General features: G+C 39.1%; 1 pseudogene; it reads right to left on the reverse strand.

Annotated features, from left to right (window-relative positions):
• Window positions 1–8,453, reverse strand: part of LOC105531187 — a 30,444-nt pseudogene extending 21,991 nt beyond the window's left edge.
• Window positions 8,454–16,578: the final 8,125 nt, after the last annotated feature.

Raw genomic sequence — 16,578 nt, forward strand, 5'->3', positions numbered from 1 at the left:
GTTATTGGTATGTGTTCCAAAATTATGGGAAACTCCTATAATTGTGATATGACTTAGTATATATTATCAGCAATAATTATAATTGTTCTATAACATAACACATGTTAAATTATTGTGTACCACAGAGGTAAGAAATTACCTTGTCAAATGTGTCTTTGGCTATAGCTGCCCTAAAACTTTTTGTCATCCATGGACAATTGTTGTCTCATTTTGGTCCTCTTTAGACAGTGGTTTTATAATCAGCTATAAAATTCTAATAGGTGTTCTTGAATGCAAATCTCCGATAACTTTGGAGATTCTGACAGCAGAATAGAGGGAAAACTTTCTGTCATCATGGAGAGCCGAAATATTCATGAATATCAAGCAGAACAGGAGTTAACTGCATAGACCGAACTAATAGAAGACTGAAGAAATTCTTTTGACTTTTTGCTTAAAATGTGGCTGATCCTTTTTTTCATTTTTCAGAGTCAAGGAAACTTTTGAGGTATTGACAGGTTTTAACAATTAGGTACACTGTACTTCTATGAACAAAATTTGGAGCTTATTTGTTTCTCTCTACCAGAATTTGGAAACTGTGTGAGTATTCTTAACTTACGGAAATATAGTTATTTACATAAGTGCAATAAGAATCTGTTTTCATTTGTAACAGACACAATTAGAGAAACTAATTATTTTACCAAGGCTTTCACTGGAATAGTGTGCTTTCCTTTAAGGAATCAAACTTTACTTAAAGAGTCAATAAAAGCCCCTTGGGAAAACTGGCCTCACACCTTTTTTTCCTTGTCCTGGTACAGGGTTGCTGACACAGGATAAGTAAAGAATGTTGCTTTCTGACAGGCCAAGGAGACCCAAGTCATCTTGGGACCTCAAGAAGAGAGGAATTCACCCAACTCATAAGTATTTGATGGTACAAATCCACAGCTGGGCTCAGCTTTAAAATAGTCTCATCTGAGACTCCTTCTATGGAACAAAGTTCCACCAAAACCAATTTAAAAAGCCCATGTGAAAAGTAATTATTCTTGCTGCACTTTATAGAAGTAATCTGGCCAAGTATAATAAAGCAAATTGGTACTACCATAATTTTACTTTAAAATGGGAAATCAGAGAGAAAAAATTATGTTTCAAAACTACAGTATACCTTTTGCTGATTCTAGTCTCGCCTATTGTTTTTCAATTTTTATTATTTTTCTACAGTTTGGATTGAACTCCAATTTTACCTGGCTACAAGTCTCCAAAATAATGTTTTCAAATTTTTTCTGCTTTTTTCTTCTTTTCCTGTTGCGGGAAGTCAAGGACCCCCGAATGGAGGGACCAGCTGAAGCCGCAGCAGAAGAACATAAATTGTGAAGATTTCATGGACATTTATTAGTTCCCAAAATTAATACTTTTATAATTTCTTACGCCTGTGTACTGTAATCTCTGAACATAAATTGTGAAGATTTAATGGACACTTATCACTTCCCCAGTGAATATCCTTGTGATTTTCTATGCCTGTCTTTACTTTAATCTCTTAATCCCATCATCTTCTTCATAAGCTGAGGAAGATGAATGTTGGTTCAGGACCCTGTGATTGTGTCAACTGCACAAATTGTGTCAACTGCACAAAAAGAACAGGATAACAGTAATGTTCAGGAAACAAGAGAGGTAACTTTGAACTGGCCGCCAGTGAGCCGGACAGAACAGAGCTATATTTCTCCTCTTTCAAAAGCAAATAGGAGAAATATTGCTGAATTCTTTTTCTTGCAAGGAACATCCCTGAGAAAGAGAATGCACCCTGATGGTAGGCTTATGTCTATAAGGCCCCTTTAAGGCGTGCTGCCTTTAATGGTTGAAGCTGAAGGAATGAAATAAGCCCCATCTCGTGTAGTGCTCCCAGGCTTATTAGGTGGAGGAAATTCCCGCCTAATAAATTTTGGTCAGACAGGTTGTCTGCTCCCAAACCCTGTTTCCTGATAAGATGTTATCAATGACAATGTGTGCCCGAAACTTCATTACAATTTTAATTTCACGTCATGCAGTGGTCCTGTGATCTCGCCCTGCCTCCATTTGCTTTGGAATATTTTGTTACCTTGTAAAGTATATGATCTCTGTGACCCACACCCTATTCGTGCACTCCCTCCCCTTTAGAAAATTGCTGATAAAAAACTTGCTGGTTTTACGGCTCAGGGAACATCATGGATCCTGCCGACACGTGATGTCTCCTCTGGACACCCAGCTTTAAATTTCTCTCTCTTGTGCTCCTTCCCTTTATTTCTCAACCCAGCCAAGACACTTAGGAAATAGAAAAGAACCCATGGTAAACATCGGGAGTGGGTTCTCCCGATATTTTCCTTTTCCCCCCAATTGTTCCTAATTTGAAATCACTGAAAACTAAGTTGTGTTTTCTTAAAGCCCTGTGAACTGACACTAGACAACTTAAGCTTCAGAAGAAAATAATAGCAACCTATTTACATACATAAGCCAACTCTCATTCTTGCCTACTGATGTATGGATTTCAGAGTAATGTGGCCTATATCGATTTTCCAGGATTATTCTTTTGTTTGTTGTTGTTTATCGACCTTCCCCTGCTTATTTTCTCTTCATAAGACATAAGGCTTCACAACCTGCTAAAAATGAGTTTTCCTAATAACTTGGGACCCACCTGTCCAGGAAAAAACTGTCCTAACCATGAGAGATCAGATGAAACCTGAGACCAGAGACTCCTTTTCTTCTTAAATTCTTTCTCCAAAAGATTGTAAAAAGAAAAGGGGGAAAACGTGAACAAGGAAAATAAATCTTGGGGCCTCCAACTCATTAAGCTAAAGGGAAAAGTCAAGCTGGGAACTGCTTAGGGCAAACCTTCCTCCCATTCTACTCAAAGTCACCCCTCTGCTCTCTGAGATAGATGCATATCTGATTGTCTCTTTCAGAAAGGTTAATCAGAAACTCAAAAGAATGCAACCATTTGTCTCTCACCTACCTGTGACCTGGAAGCCCCCTCCTTGCTTTGAGTTATCCCACCTTCTGGACAGAACCAACATACATCTTACATGTATTGGCTGATGTCTCATGTCTGCCTAAAATGTATAAAACCAAGCTATGCCCTGACCACCTTGGGCACATGTTATCAGGACCTCCTGAGGCTGTGTCACAAACTTTCTAAATTGGCAAAACAAACTTTCTAAATTAACTGAGATCTGTCTCATATTTGGGGCTCACGGGGTAGGCATTTATACATATTTATAAATCTTTCTCTTCTCTTTTGTTTTTTTTTGTAAGTCAATCCAGCTTTGAAAGTGTAGGACCTCAAAGATTAAAGTGTGATTAAAGTTAGGGAATGTAACAAACAAGAGACCCTTGATTTAAGAGAGGCCCTTAAAACAAGGTCAGCTCCCTTCAGGACTATTTGCTGTACTCTAAGAAAAAAACACTGCTCAGGGTTGGAATAAACATGATTTCAAATGGGAGAACCCCTCTCCAGGGAACATAGTTGTTTGCCAGAGGGAAAGATCTGTTAAATAGATATTCCTTCTCCTTTGGTTTCAGGTAGTTTACTCAAAAACTGATAATCTGATGACCTTTACTTTCACAACATAATAATTTGTGCACCCCAGTGCATACCAAGTCCTTTGTCACATATAATCTTTCTAGATTTCCCTTGGCCCTGTCAATGTGGTATACTAACCCAGGTTCCCCAAACTCCCAACCATGCCAATTTGTCAACATGGACTATAGTTAGAAGAAGCCCATCAGTGCTGGACTATCAGGGTCTAAATCCTGCCTCTTCCATTTCCTACCTCTTCTGTCTTGGCCAAGTTGATGTCATTTTAAAACGTGGATGGTAATAATTGCAATCCATTAATTTTTTTGAGGATTAAGTGAATTAATACAGTACCTGGCAGATAATAAGTGCTCAATGAAATTAGCTATTGTTTATCAAAGACTGTCAAGGAATTGAGGTTTAAGAACTGAGAAACTTTTCTGTGTTCAAGAATTCCATTTTCTGCCTTCCATAAATATTCTTGCATATCAAAAGTAATATTTGAGGTTAACTTTTAGAATATTTTAGTCTATTTAAACCCAGGTTCTATATAAGGTTGAGTTAATTCAGGATTCTGCTGGGTTTTAGAGCTGACTCAAAACACCATTTCCCCTTGGAAGCCTCTCTGGCTATTCCACATTGTGTGACGAGGTCCTGTTCTGGTTGCCCACTGCCCATTGGCCTAAGCTTTACAAGTTGCCAGTTCATTTACATGATATTTTGTATTTCTTTCTCTTCGTTGCATCTGAATAAATCTTTTATTCTAGATTATTGAAGGCAATATATATTCAGATTGGTTTTTTAAAAAACAATGAGTGAATTTATTTCTCTGTGTAATCCAAGGTTGGCATATAAAGGGAAGATTGTGTGGTGTGAGTTTAAAAAATGTCTAAGTGTTGAGTCAACTTGCCTGAATTTTGTGCTTGGGTCCTTTCCTCATTTGCTCCTGTACAGGTTCTCTAAACTCTCTGAACCTTGATTTCTTCATCAATAATATGAGAATCATTGAGAGGCATTAAATGGTATAAAGTACGTGCAGAATTGCCTGAGCCAAAGGAGGTACTATCCCTTCTTTCTGTCAGTCAGACACTCTAAGCTCCATCCACCCCTTTGGGTCCTTAATCAATTGACAGAATGACCTAGTGATCAGTTTGTTTCTGATACCTTTTTGAACTGGCCTTGAAATTTGGTTGGATTCTTTTTTTTTTGTTTTGTTTTCTTTTTTTTTTTTTGTCAGAGTCTCGCTCTATCACCAGGCTGGAGTGCAGTGGCATGATCTTGGCCCACTGCAACCTCCGCTTCCTGTGTTCAAGTGATTCTCCTGCCTCCGCCTCCCGAGTAGCTGGGGCTACAATCATATGCCACCATGTCCAACTAATTTTTGCATTTTTAGTAGAGACAGGATGTTGGCCAGGATGGTCTTGATCTCTTGATCTAGTGATCTGCCTGCCTTGGCCTCCCAAAATGTTGGGATTACAAGTGTGAGCCACCCCACCTAGTCTGGTTGGATTCTTAAGATCTTCTTTTCCTTTTTTGAATTTCAACTTTTATTTCAGATTTGGTGGATACATGTGCAGTTTTGTTACATAGGTGTCTTGCATGATGCTAGTGTTTGGGATACAATTGATCCTGTAACCAGGTAGTGAGCATAGCATCCAACAGATATTTTTTAAATTCTTGCCCTTCTCCCTCTCTCCCAGTAGTGCCTGGTGTCTATTGTTACCATATTTATGCCCATGAGTACCCAATATTTAGTTCCCACTTATAAGTGAGAACATGGTGTGTGTATGTGTGTATATATATATATGTATATATATATCCTCATCTGTTCTATCAGAAAACATCTCTGAGCAGGGATTCTTAACCTTGGGCACACACACAGACTTCAGGCTTCTGTGAGCTCCCCAGATTTGAAGCCAAATCACATACCTATGCATTTCTTCAGGGGAGAAGCTGACCTATAGCTTTCATTTTATGTATATACCTGAACCCTCTTTCCCACTTTCCCTCTCAACAAAAAACAAACCAAAACAAACCAAAATGAAAACCTTAAGAACCATATCTCCATGCTCCAGGCCAATTTCCACCACAGCCATCAGGGTCTATCTTTCTCTAATGACCATCTGGATGGAGCTGTGCCAACTACTCGCCTATCCCTTCATGGACCAATATCGTCCAACAATCTCATCAGTTTTTATTGTCAACATGTGGTTCTTCTTTGCCAGACACAGCTGTATGTCATGGACAGGCGCAGAACATGCAGACGTGGCTCATCCAGCCTATCTTCAACTGTTCTTCCAGCTGACTTAGGCTCCTGCTAAGCACAGGTCTTGGAGAAACCCTGCTATGGGCCCTGTGTGGGCCCTACTAGGTGTCCAAAGATGGCAGTTAATCAGGCCTTCTCTGGTTGAAAGTTTTCTGCCAAGATTCCCATCAGGAGTTCTATTTTGCATAGGGAGTTCATGGAACGTCTTCACAGGGGTCCAAACCATCTTTCTTGGGGAAGGTCTGAGCCCTTTTCACAGCTTGGTTATTCTCCCTCTGAGAAACATGGCCATGTTAATCAGGCCTTCTCTGGTTGAAAGTTTTCTGCCAAGATTCCCATCAGGAGTTCTATTTTGCATAGGGAGTTCATGGAACGTCTTCACAGGGGTCCAAACCATCTTTCTTGGGGAAGGTCTGAGCCCTTTTCACAGCTTGGTTATTCTCCCTCTGAGAAACATGGCCATACTGCAGCCCCTTTGGGCACTGAGCCTAATCCACGGTAGGATTTTCCTTCCTTCTTAGCAGGGAGAACAGTCCAAGCCATGCCTGATTCTTTATTTATGAAGATCCTGTTTCTCCTCTAATGTGCTTCTACACTGTCCCAGGCTTTGGAATGTTTATAAATGGCTCAGTGTATTTGCTGACAATGCCTTCATGCATGTGTTCTTCCTCTCGGCAGACCCTCTCTGTCACAGCCTTAGACCCAACTAGTTTCATGTTGCATGGTACTTGTGGGGAGGGCAGTAGGAGACTGGTGTAGCCAAGTGACTCTATCTGATGGCCCCTGTGATCTCTGAGCTCACCCAAGTCTTCACTTCCATAGTTCTTTTTTGTCTTTCAGTCCCATGACGAAAGCTTTCCTGGAGAAGTCCTGCTTTGATACCTGCCCTACTGACGTCTACTCTGTTGGTAAAAATGGCACTCTGAGTCTGGAGATAGGGAAGTGCCTTTTGTATTCATGCCCATCCCTCTAACTGCTCTGTTCTCCTGCCTAGTTGCTTACTCAATATGAGGTGCTTAGCACTGCTAGGCTCTGGAAGAGAGCAGGCAAATATGGCAATATAAAATGCTAACAACAGCAGATGGCAGGAAAAGTTTCCTTTAGATTCAGATGAGCAGCTGTTTTTTCCTGGTGGGCTTTTATTATTAAATTTATTTTCATCATTTGGCTAGATAAGCCTATCTTTGTACTTACTTATGATGTGCCAGAATTATCTTGTTTTTAATATTTGAAACAAAGAGCTGTATATCATACCAGTCATAAATATATCTACATGGCCCCATGTGTAATCGTCAACTCAGTTACATGGATTGTAGCCTTTGTGTTTGGAGGGAATGAATGCTCACTTTATCCTAAGGAGTTGATAGAAGACTGAAAGCTTGGAAACTTACAAGAAATAATCACTTCTATGGCTTTTCTTCAGGGGCCAAAAAATACTGGATCTTTAATTAATTGATTTCAAACGTATTATATTTATCTTAGGCCTGGAGGTCCTGGATCTAAGCCATAGTTTACAAATATTGAAAGCTAGCACTCTTATCTTAATGCCATCACTTCTACCCTTGTGGATTTTTAATTTGTTATTTCTAACTTTCAGTAAGAGGAAGCAAAGGTCAGCAGGTTCTTTGGAAGTTAAATTTAAAAGATTATTACACTTTAAACCTGCCCTCCTGCCCCCCAAGGAAGAATTCTTCACCCCTATGTTAGCAGCAGCAGCAGCATCTCCATTATTGCTCATCTTCCTTCTCTGTAGCTCTTGCCATCAATGTTGATTAATTTCATAAGTAGCAGAAACGGCATAATACAATATATTTCTGACAATTCCAGACCAGGAATCCTAGACTCACAAAATTCCAAGGATACAAAGGAACACCAGGGGGTCATCTAGCCCTATCCTCTACTTTCCAGGAAAGAAATGTTCAAACCATACAGAAAGAATTTATTTTCTAGCAAAATATCCTTTGTGATGAGAGGGGTAGTGAAAGAATAATGGACATCAACAGGAAGTTAAAATGAAATGGTTCTTCTCTTTTCACAGGATCTCTAGTTAGTAGTAAAGGGCCATGAGTGCTGGGGAAAAAGGCCATCATAGATAATTTTGTGAACCCAGTGGTAATCTTTCTATTGAAGAGAGATGTGCCGTGAACCTGATTATTTTTCAAAGAACTGTCATTTTCCCAAGAGCTGGCATTTTCAGCCTCTTGAAGAGCACCAACCACTGTTATCACAGCTCAAACTTGAGCAATCAATCAGGGGTTTGAAACATTAAACTGGAATATATAATTTCAACAGGAATAATTTTAGCAAAATTCATCCTGCACTGAAACTGCTTTAGCCCAGCTTCAACAAGGGGACCATTGCCTGCTTTTCTTGGCACTGACAGCCCCTCCCTGCACTCACCCCACCTCCTCTACAGCCAGAGGAAAGGACACAGCAGGCCATGGATTTGTAATAAGATTTGGAGGGGCTGAGCTTGGCTGATTTACTAGGAGGTAGGTTGATGCCTAGGATGATGCCCACTGGGAAGCTGCAGGTTGTGAGTAGTGGGGTAACAGCCTGAAATGTGCCATCATATGTCTTCCCATACATCTGCCCACAGGAGAATTTTTCTTCCACAGATAACACTTTGACATTCTGTTGGAAGGTAAAGCAAGTGTTCATGAGCATTTTACAATGTCAGGATTTTTACTAGTCAATCTACAAATACGTAGCATTTTGCCTCTTTGCTCTTCCCTCTCCTGCTTGCACGCTATGTTCCTGACGACTTTTCCTTTCTCTGGCAAGGGGCTACCAAAGAAGCTGGCCCAGTCCCTCCCAATCCTCCAAAAACACCAGATTAAACAGGTAGCTGCAATCAGACTTAGTCAAGCGAAAGAACTTGCTTAATTGGTGATTTCTACTGATGTCAGTGGTGGTGGTGATAAGGATAATATTGGGAATAATGACAAAGGTCATGGGTTTGAAGGAAGAGTGGTGTTTTTGCTGGTTTTAAAGTTTCTACACACTTAATTACAATTTAGGATTTTCATACCCAGAGTGTGAATCAGGGTCCAGTTAAACAAATCAGACTTGTTAGGTAATGACAGGACACAATGGGTAGAAGTCATTTGAAGCACCTTGAGAGAAAGAGGACTGAGGAAGTAACACCGTTTATGCGATATCCACCATGCACCAAGCTTGCTTACTCTTGCTGTCTCTCCCTCTCCCTGCTGTATAGAGGGTTATATATGCAAAAGGCAGGAAAAAGACAGTTAAAGACATAGAGCCTTTAATGACACCACTGAGGCTCTTGATTAAATGCTCTGAAACTCACTGTGTCTTTGGACTTTCTATTACATGAATTAAATATCCCCTGTGTATTTTAACACAAAGGTCATACATTTTATAATGATAAAACTGAGATTTTTAAACCGGGTCTTTTACTTCAGGATGCAATCCCTTTTTATGACAGCAAGTGCTTTCCTAAGTGATTAAAATAGTTAAATTTTATGCACAATGCAATACACACACACATATATAGTATGTATATCACTCCATTTAATCATTTAATTATCATAATAAGTTCAGAATTGGTATCATTTTTATTTTACATACAGGTATGTGAACAGGAGAAGTTAACTAATTTGAAATGATTGTTATTTGCAGCGCCATGCACTTATAAGGACTGAACACCAGTGTCAGGGTTGGGTCTTGAAAGATCCATGCCAATCAGGACATGCCCTTCACCTTAGTGACTGATTTTGATGACCCAGATCTAAGCCACTCATGGCATTCCCCTTGGCCTCAGAGAGTGGTTCAAGAATAGGGAAATGGTCCATTTAAGCAGGAAAAACCACAGAGAGAGGTCTGTTTGGGAGGTTCTCAGAAAGAAGCATCTCTGTTTCTCTGCAATACTCAGGTTGGTGTAATATGCAGATATGAAGCCTGAAATGAATGTAGCCATTTGATCTTATAAGATAAACCCAACTGGCAATGAAACTGACACTGCAGAAGGCAGAGAAACGAGACCTAAAGACATAGAGCCTTAATGACACCATTTAGGCTCTTGATTAAATGCTTTGATTCTCACTGTGTCTCTGGATTTTCCATTACATGAATTAAATATCTCCTGTGTAGTTTAACCCAAAGGTCATAAAACTTGTAAATGGTAAAACTGAGATTCTAAGCCATGTCTTTGACTTCAGGATGAAATCCCTTTTCTATGACAGCAAATGCTCTCCTAAGCGATTAAAATAATTAAATTTTATGCACAATGCAATAGAAAATTAACTTCAGCTCCTCAGCAGGGAAGTAATCTGATCAAAACAATGGGTGAGACAGATGGTCGTGATCTGAGTATTCAGAGTTAACTGGGGAAGAACAGGAAAGAAGGTAGAGGAATTATCTTAAAGTCATTGTTGCAGTGTTCTAGGGATTTGCTATAACAAATTCATGCATGTCATCAATAAGTATTTGTTTGAGCACTTATCCTGTGCTGGATACTAAGCATATAGTGTGGCAAAATGGACATGCTCTCTGCTTATATGAAGTTGTAGTCAGTCTGGAGCAGGGGCTGTGAACCCATGACCCATGAGCCAGATACTGCTGCTGCTTGTTTTTTTAAACGAAATTTTATTGGAACATAGTCATGGTCATTATTTTATATAATATCTGTGATTGCTTTGCACTACAATGTCAGAGCTGAGTAGTTGCCAGAGAATGTATGGCACACAGAGCCTGAGATATTATCTGGCCCATTACAGAAAAAGTTTGCTTATCATTAGAGGGAGGAGACAGACATTGATGAGATTGGATCTGATCAGGTGATAGATATTATATATATTAGATATAATACATATTATATATAATATATACATATTATATATCATATATACATATTATATATCATATATACATATTATATATCATATATACATATTATATATCATATATACATATTATATATAATATGATAATATAATATATACATATTATATATCATATATAATATATAATCTATATATAATATGTAATATTTGTTATATAATATCTAATATCTAATATATATCTATTATATCTAATATCTAATATATAAATATGGGGTGATATAATCTATCACCCAATATTTAAATTGTTATAGATTATAGATTGTTATAGATCAGATCTGATTGTGATAACTGAAGTACCTGAGGAAGAATGAGTTGAAGGTACTGATTTAGGTGGGGGAGTTCACTTCTTGGAGGAAGTGATATGTGAGCTGGGGTAATATATGAGTAGGAATCAGCACTGTGAATGCTAGAGGAAGAGTATTCCCTGCAGGGTGTGTGAAGCCTGGAGACAGGAATGTGAACACTGGAATAGGTCAAGCAATCGAGAGAAGGGTGATGTGGCTTGAGTGTTGTGAATATGGAGGATTGCGTCAGGGGTAAGTTTGGGAGAAACCAGGTCAGATCATGGAGAACCTTATAGGCCATGATATGCAGTCTGCGTTTTCTCTACATGGGATGGAAACCATTGCACTCATGGGAAGCTCAACTTGATTATTTATCTTTAATGAAGAAGAAACTATATATATATTTTTATATTCAGTATTTTTGGTCTGTTGTCTTTCAATAGTTTTGGCTCAGTAAATAAGAGTGAAATAAATAAAACTTTTTGAAATATATACAGTCAGCCCTCTGTATGCATGGTTCTACATCCACAGATGCTACTAGGGATAAAATGAAAATATTTGGGAAAAAACAATAAAAAACAATAGTACAACAATAAAATTAATATGAATAAAATACAGTATAATAGCGACTTATAGAGCATTTACATTGTATTAGGTATTAGGTATAAGGAAGATGTGCATAGGTTATATGCAAATACGACACCATTTTATATCAGAGACTTGAGCATCCTCAGATTTTGGTATCTTTGGTTAGAGGGTGGGGGATTCTGGAACCAATCCCCATCCAATAAGGAGGAACAACTGTAATTTTTATATCCCCATATATTTTTCAAGGAAAAGGGAAGCACATTATGATGGACTTTTCTGTTATAGCTAGATGTAAGGTAGGAAAGAATTTAGAGCATTGCAGGGGATGCTAATTAAGTGATGATACAGTGGCAGTTACAGAAAACAGTCTCTAGACCATGCCCATAAAAAGGGTGATCTTGAACTTATCTATCACCCTATAGGATATCATGAGTTATACAACTTCTGCTCTGGAAGCCCAACTAAACAGTTTACATTTAGATTCATTAGCTAATGTTGTCATGAGTAATCATGTAGTCTTAATTTCCTCTTAGCTAGCCAAGGAGAAATTTATGCTGTAGCAAACACTTTTAGTTGCACCTAGGAAGAACAATCTATAATTAGGCTAAGAAAAAAGCCTCTTGGATCTCTAGAAAAGACTATTTGAAATTTGAGACATGTTTTCATTGCCTAGGTTTGGTAATCTAGGTCCCTGTCTTCAGGGTCTATTACAAGAACTAATAACCATTTCTGTTTCTGTTTCAGGTAATTGCCTGTGTTGCAGTGGGTTGATGTATCTTGCCCAGCGTCGTAAATGCTACTGTGCAACCACCGTCTTGTCAGATGATAAGCAACTTGTCCTTCAAGAAAAGGAACAAACCTGGTCCCATACCTGTGGGGTATAGACCACATGGCTGGTACAATCACCTAACCAGCAAAAACTCAGCAATGGTGAGACATGAATATTCTAGATGAGTATCAGGCCCCCCTTTCTGCCTTTGGCCAAAAGCGGGGCCTGAGAATGAGAAAAGTAGCACTTACAGCAAGGAACTCACATGGTTTTATGCATTAGGCTATCACTTTCCTAGGCACTTCCTGCATTTACAACTAGGCTGTGGTGTTCCCTTGTGGCACATAAACAATGTCAAAGCACACCAACATCAGGTAAGGCCACTCAGACAGGACAAAAACACGATCCAAAAGCATCATTGTCCTTAACACAAAAATGAGCAAACATCACCTCCTCCTGGATACACATGCCTATTTTGTCATTACCAATCATAATCACAACTTTAGCTTCATTCAGCCATCTGGGTAAGAATTATGAAGATACCCAATTACAGAAATATCTCTGCTTCCTGACAGCATTCAAAGCAGAGCAAACTCCCATTTCCTTGTATCATCTCCAAATCACCTAAAAGAAGCCTGAGTTCTGTAATAGTCCCGCCTAACAGTCTCTTTCTGAGATCTTCTATGCTTCCCCACTGTGTGCACTCTCTCTTGTTGCAACAAGTCAGCGTGGCCAATCTTATTCAGCTGCAGGCCTGTACTTGCTGGTCTTTGACTGAAAGGCATCAACATTTTCTTGTACGATGTCACATCTCAGTAAATGTTACTGTCACCTCTTCCATTCTAATAAATGTATAGAGATCAAGAAGTCACACTTGACATCTTCCTCTTGATACCATCCTCCATCAATCAAAAGTCGTAATGTTTTTACCACATAAATAGGTCTCGTAACCATTTCCTTCTCTATGTCTTTAAAGCAACCTTAGTGGTCCAAGCTACATGCATCCCTCATTTTGTCTACTGTAATCGTCTTTTAACTGGTCTTCCTGTAGCCCCCTTGACTTTCTCCAACCTCTTGTTTTCCACACTGCAGTCAGAGTTTTTATTTCTAATGGGAAATTGTAAAAGAGTCATTCTTATGTTGAAAGTGCTTTAACACTTCCAAATGCTCTTAAAATAAAGACACCATCACTTAACATGGCTGACAAGGCCACAAGAAGTCTGGCCAGTTCTTGCTTTTTCAGCCTCATGGTGTGCTATTCACACCTCTTTCTATTCCAGTCACATTGACCTTCTTTCATTTCCTTGAACACAACATGCTTTTGGCTACTGTAGGGTCTTTGCACATGGCCTCTGTTTAGAAATTCACTCTTCTCCTCCTTCGGTTAATAAACTTTTCTTCACTTTTCAGATCTCAGTTCATCTGTGTCTTAGGGTAGCCTCCTTTACCAACCTGAAGAAATCACTTCATCTTGTTTACAGCTCAGTGAACCATGTATCTCTCTGTGGTAGCTCTTTTAAAATTTGTATTGCTTTGATTCTTTGAGTAATCCTTATCTCCCCCAGAAGACTCGTTGCACTTAGTAGGTGTTTAATAAATATTTTTGAAGTGAGTGACTGGTCTCTGTTCTGCTGCTGCGAAGCTGCATCGTTTTGAACATGTTATTTAACCTTGTTATTTGTATTAGTTTGTGAGGGCTGCCATAAGAAAATAGCACAAACTGGGTGGCTTAAACAGAGACATTTATTTTCTCACAGCTCTGTAAGCTAGAAGTCCAAGATTAAGGTACCATCAGGGTTGGTTTCTGATGCAGGTTCTCTTCTAGGCTTGTAGCTGGTGCCTTCTCCCTAGGTCTTCAGATGGTCTTTTCTCTGTGCGGGTCAGGGGAGCCCTATAGTGTCTCTTCCTCTTCCTATAAAACACCAGTACTATTGAATTAAGGCCTTGCCATTATGACCTCATTTAACCTTAATTACCTCCCTAAAGGCCGCATTCCAAGTACAGTAAATAACATTGAGAGTTAAAGCTTCAACATGTGAATTTGTGGTGGGGCAACACATCAACCTTCAGATTCTTCATCTGTATGAAGAATAATTATGCAGGCCCGCTCCTGGGAAGATGTTTTAAGGGCAGAATTAGACAATGAATGTTAAAGTTCCTTCAGACATAAAGTGTTAAGCCATGGAATGGGGTAGGAGTCCACTCCTTGACCAAGAAGCACTGTGATTAATGCCCTTTCAGTATAGAAAACATTTATAGGTAAAAAAGCCCATGCTGGGATGGGGGTAGGGATTGTTTTCTTTCAACATTAGAAACATTTTTCTCGAATAGGTAGAGTGAAGGTGTTTAAGAATGAGCTGAGATTCCTGAAATTGTTAGTCCACATGCCTGGACGGCTCTCGCAGGACGTTCTATGGACTAGAAGGCTGAACCAGGGTTCTTCTAAATTCTTTTCTCACCTGAAACTTTGTTCCTTGTGCTGTGTTACAGGTTGCCTTCACCTCACCAGGAATGGGCCCTGAGCTTATCTAATTTGACCATGTATATGAGAAGTCAGCAAACTACTTCTGAAAAGGACGAGATGGTAAATACATATTTGAGTCTTTGCAAGCTATGTGCTCTCTTTTGCAGTCTCTTGACTCTGCCATTGTGGCACAAAAGCAGCTTTAGATACTACTTAAACAAATAAGTGTGGCTGAGTTTCAAGAAAACCTTATCTGTAGACACTGAAATCCAAATTTTATATGATTTCATGTGTCACAACATAGTATTCTTTTGATTTTCCTTTTCAACTGTTTAAAAATGTAAAAATCATTCTTTCCTGGTGAGTCAGTGCAGTTCGTTGGATTTGACCTGGGGCCGTAGTTTGCCAATCTTTGATGTTTATCATTAACTCTGAGCCTGAAATATCAATAATTTCCTGGCTATCCTTAGACCACCAAACTACCTTGATTTTCAGGCATGGTTGGAAAAATCTAATCTTCTCCAATTTGACTTACTGGCTAACAGAACATTTACTTTATTGTTTCCATAAGTTTCATTTTACTGCTGGCTGTGAAAAAATTACTTATCCCTTTGCCAGGTTATAGCAGCTGACGCTAGGCTCTTAAGCCAAACCTGGCCTTTTCCACATTCCCTCTGCCTCTGGCCAACCCTAATTCTGCCATGTTCTCGGAGTCCCTTAGCTGCTGCCAATGCCAAGCCCCCAACCTGTAAACCAGCCTCTTCCAATAAGTATTTCCAACCTCTAGATTTTAAAAATACCCAAGTGCCACATGTAGATTCAATTACAAAATGCAGATATGTATCTAAAAGAGAAGGGCAAAAACTGACTGATGTTCCACCAGCAGCCCTTAGGCCACTTGGCAAGAATGACTCCATTCGATTTAAAGATTATGTTAAATGACAGTGTCTCATTTTTCCCAAAGATCCTTAAATTACAGTGTATGAAGACTTCTTCAAATGCCTGACCAGACGTAATTCTGCCATGAATGTTTTTAGTGCTGGCAAATCATCTAGTGATCAGGTCAAGAGATGTATGGAACCTTAATCTCTGGATTTTCTCCTGGCTATGGAATGGTTAGCTCTGTATTCAAACTGTCTTCTCCTTAATAGATAGGAGACTGGTTAGGGAATGTCACAGGTTCCTATAAATGACCACCTATGGTCCATAATGTGTGCTGTGCTATGGAAAAAAATAGAATTGCTTCTAACTGGCCAAGCGCATATAGAATATTCTGGCTCTAGAGCTTACATGTTGCAATTTTAGTCTCAGGCTCTTCTAAAGAAAACTGTCAAGCTTGTTTATTGATCAATCTTTATTTATTTTATCCCATGTTTAATGTTCTGCAAAGCTACCAGTCACGTGACTGCATGCCCATATCCTATTTAAAAAGTGCCAATTTATGTTACCAATATCTGTGTCCATCCCAGGTAGCACAGTTACAACAAATGCCTGGAGAATTCCTCAAGCAAGTCTTTTCCAGTCATACCTCTATAACTCATTCATTCATTCACTTTTTCATTCATTCCATCCAGGAATAATCCTGACTTACATATTGTTTTCATTATTTTTGCACATGTTTTGGTCATCCACCCATTGCAAGAGAAGTACTAGACACTGGGAATAAAACAGATAAACAGACATAGGCCCATGTTAAAAAAAAAAAAAAATAGTATGCATAGGCCGGGCGTGGTGGCTCACGCCTGTAATCCCAGCACTTTGGGAGGCCGAGGAGGGTGGATCATAAAGTCAGGAGATTAAGACCATCCTGGCTAACACA

Source organism: Mandrillus leucophaeus, unplaced genomic scaffold (genome assembly GCF_000951045.1).
Source record: "Mandrillus leucophaeus isolate KB7577 unplaced genomic scaffold, Mleu.le_1.0 Scaffold87, whole genome shotgun sequence".
NCBI lineage: Eukaryota > Metazoa > Chordata > Mammalia > Primates > Cercopithecidae > Mandrillus > Mandrillus leucophaeus.